The sequence below is a fragment of the Beta vulgaris genome, chromosome 6 (genome assembly GCF_026745355.1).
Source record: "Beta vulgaris subsp. vulgaris cultivar EL10 chromosome 6, EL10.2, whole genome shotgun sequence".
In the NCBI taxonomy this organism is placed as follows: Eukaryota; Viridiplantae; Streptophyta; class Magnoliopsida; order Caryophyllales; family Amaranthaceae; genus Beta; species Beta vulgaris.
In genome coordinates, this window is record NC_079207.1 from 51,574,699 (window position 1) to 51,577,879 (window position 3,181).

The 3,181-nt window shown below is 42.7% G+C and overlaps 1 non-coding gene across 1 annotated transcript; it reads right to left on the reverse strand.

The window, feature by feature from the left end:
* Positions 1-2,091: 2,091 nt before the first annotated feature.
* Positions 2,092-2,198, reverse strand: LOC125499176 (small nucleolar RNA R71). The gene has a single exon (XR_007275893.2). It is a non-coding gene; the product is annotated as a small nucleolar RNA R71 (small nucleolar RNA).
* Between the last annotated feature and the right edge of the window lie 983 nt (positions 2,199-3,181).

Sequence of the window (3,181 nt, forward strand, 5' to 3'; positions counted from 1 at the left end):
TTATGGTGCTCTTAGGAGCCATTTGGTACTAACTCTCTCCATCTAGTTGTGGTTTGCTATTTTGAATTGAATTGTAGGTTTTGGAAGCTATTCCTACTTTACATGATTGCACAGTGGATTAGAGGGGTTAGATGCCGAATGTCTAGATCCCGAGGATGATTTCCGGGACTTTGAGCAAAGGAAGAACAAGAAACGAAGATTAGCTAGACCGGCCCGATGTCATCGGGCGGCCCAGCCCGATCGGGCGAGATACCAGTTCTCATGTTTCTGCTGCGGGCCCGATCGGGCGTTTTATGCCCTGTCCTTATTTCGGTTTTCCGCCCGATCGGGCGAGTTGGCCCGACGTCGGGCGCCCTTCCAGCACTCTGCCTGCCATGTCATAAGACCGCCCGATGTCATCGGGCGGGTCAGCCCGATTGCATCGGGCGTCTGGCGATTTTGCCTTAATCATCTGCTTTGAAGCCCGATGTCATCGGGCGACTTAGGCCCGATCGGGCGTCTGACGAGACGCGGACTTTTAATAATTTCGGGCCCTTCTTTCGAGATTTTCTTCTATTGTTTTAGGGCTTGTATAAATAGAAAAATAGAATATTAACTCCTATCTAGTTTTTATTATTAGTTTTCTCCATAGAGTGTTTCAAGAACCTTAATTTATTGCTTTGTGATTTCAATTCAAGATCAAACCTTTTGCTTATTCATAGTTCAATATAATTCGGTAATCTTTCTTCTTTACTTCTTTGTTATTTCTTCCATTGTTAACTATATTGTTTTCTTAGTTATTTGCCATGTTTCAAAGTATGAGTTTTTATATGATTCTTGTTATTGATTTCATGATTATGAGTGAGTAGTTCTATATCTAGAATTGTGGAGATCTATGTATGCAATAAGGGATTGATAGATTAGTTTGATTATCTGGTATTTCAATTGTTTCCTTTGATTGATTCTTCATGCTAGGATTATAAGTTAGGCCTGATTTATATTTCTACTGTTGCAATACTGAATCTACTTCGAGAGGAGAGATACCGTATAGGCTTTCAATTATTAGGCAAAGTGACCTTGACTATGCGAGAGCGGCTGGGTGATCTTTGAGGGAGGTAATGTTCGAGAGAAATTACATGTGCCCTAGACATTGACTTACTAGGTGGTTATCATTTATCCTGGATTTCCCGAATTGTATGCATAGTGATCCATGATTCTAGTACTTTATCGATATATTTACACCTTCATATTTAATTCTGCTACCTGTTTAGCTTAGTAACACAACCATTCATCTGATTTTGTTAGTATAATATTAGAGTTCAGATACAATAGTATAACTTCTCCCTGTGGATTCGATCCTGACTTCCCTGACTACTAGTTAGTGGACCTTAGGTTATTTTTGATTAGGTGATACGACTTTAGCCTGTCAAATTTTGGCGCCGTTGCCGGGGAGACGGTTTATTTTATTTTGTCTGAATTAAATATTAAACTAACCTCTACTCTGAAGAACACCTGTTCTTTGGAGCATCTCACGTTTGTTTTAGTGTTTTTGGTGTATGAGCAGGAAATTGAAATCTCCAAATCTCATCCCGTTCGATCCAGAGATTGAAAAGACCGCTCGTAGACTCAGAAAGAAAACTAAACAAGCTAAGCTGTCTGCAGGGACACCCTCCCAAAAGACACCATCTCCACCATCTTCCCACACCAAGAAACCCCACCTCACCTTTACTGTCAACATGGGTGAGAATGTTACTCGAACCTTCAGAGACTATGCAACCATCTCCTGATAACGTGCCTACTGGGGTACGGATGCCCACTATTGCTGCTACAAATTTTGAGATCAAGTCTCATGTTCTGAATATGGTTCAGAACAATCAGTTCGCTGGGTTACCATCTGAAGACCCAAATCAGCATCTGCAGAGATTTTTACAGTGTTGTGCTACTCAGAAGCAAGCTGGTGTTACTCCTGATGAGATGAAACTCCTCTTATTTGGTTTCTCTCTGCGCGATAAAGCTTTGTTCTGGTATAACAAGCTGCCTTCCACCATCACCACCTGGCCAGAACTTTCCAAGATTTTCCTCATCAAGTGGTACCCTTACCAGAAAACTGCAGATATGAGACATGCCATAGTTACTTTCACCCAAGATCCTGGTGAATCTCTATATGAAGCTTGGGAGCGGTTCAAGGATCTGCAGCGTCTATGTCCTCATCATGGGTTGGACCAGTGGTACTTGTGTCAGATTTTCTACACTAGAGTTGATGCAGAACACGACGGGTAATTGATGGAGCATCTGGTGGGTTCTTCATGGATAAAGCAATTGAGGAAGGGTATGAACTTTTGGAGAAGCTAGCATCTAATCAAGCCTCTACCATTCGTTCCTCTTTGAAAAAGGGTGGTAAACATGATGTTGAAGCCATTTCTCTACTGTCTGGGCAACTAGCTACTCTAACTCAGAAAATTGACTCCCTGAAGTTAGGTAATGATTCCTCCCATATGAGTGTTAATGCGATGGCTAGTGCTTCTAACTATAATGTGCATATATGTGATGCTTGTGGAATATCTGGGCACAACTCTCAAGAGTGTCCTGCTTGGGAAATAACTGTGAGGCCGTCAATGCTTTCCAATCACAACCTAGGAACCAATTCAACCCTATTCCAACACCTACAATCCTGGGTTAAGAACCATCCCAACCTCTCATATAGGAGTACTAATGTGTTGAACCCTCAACCTCAACAACCATATCCACCTCAACAACAGGGTCAACAATACCAACCTTCACAACAAGCTCCACCTGGTTTTCAGAGAAATCAAGCACCTCCACAGCCTGCTCCTCCTGCTGACCCAGCCATGACAGAGTTGAAGAATATGATGTTCCAGATGCAGAAGGGGTTCAATGCTTTTCAAGCTGACACAAAAGCTCAACTGGAAAATTTGGGCACGCATAACAAGATGTTGGAGACTCAACTAGCTCAGTTGGCTAGTTCTTCTGCTAGTAGGCCACCTGGGGCCTTACCTTCACAATCAATGCAACCAAGGGACACTGCCAATGCCATCACTCTTAGGAGTGGAACACATTATGATGGTCCCCCAATGCCTAAGGATGGTCCGGTTGAGCCAGAAAAAAATGCAGACATAACTGAAACTTCGTCAGCTCCTGAGGCTACCACCAACACAAATGCAGAGAAGCAGACAGTACCTGA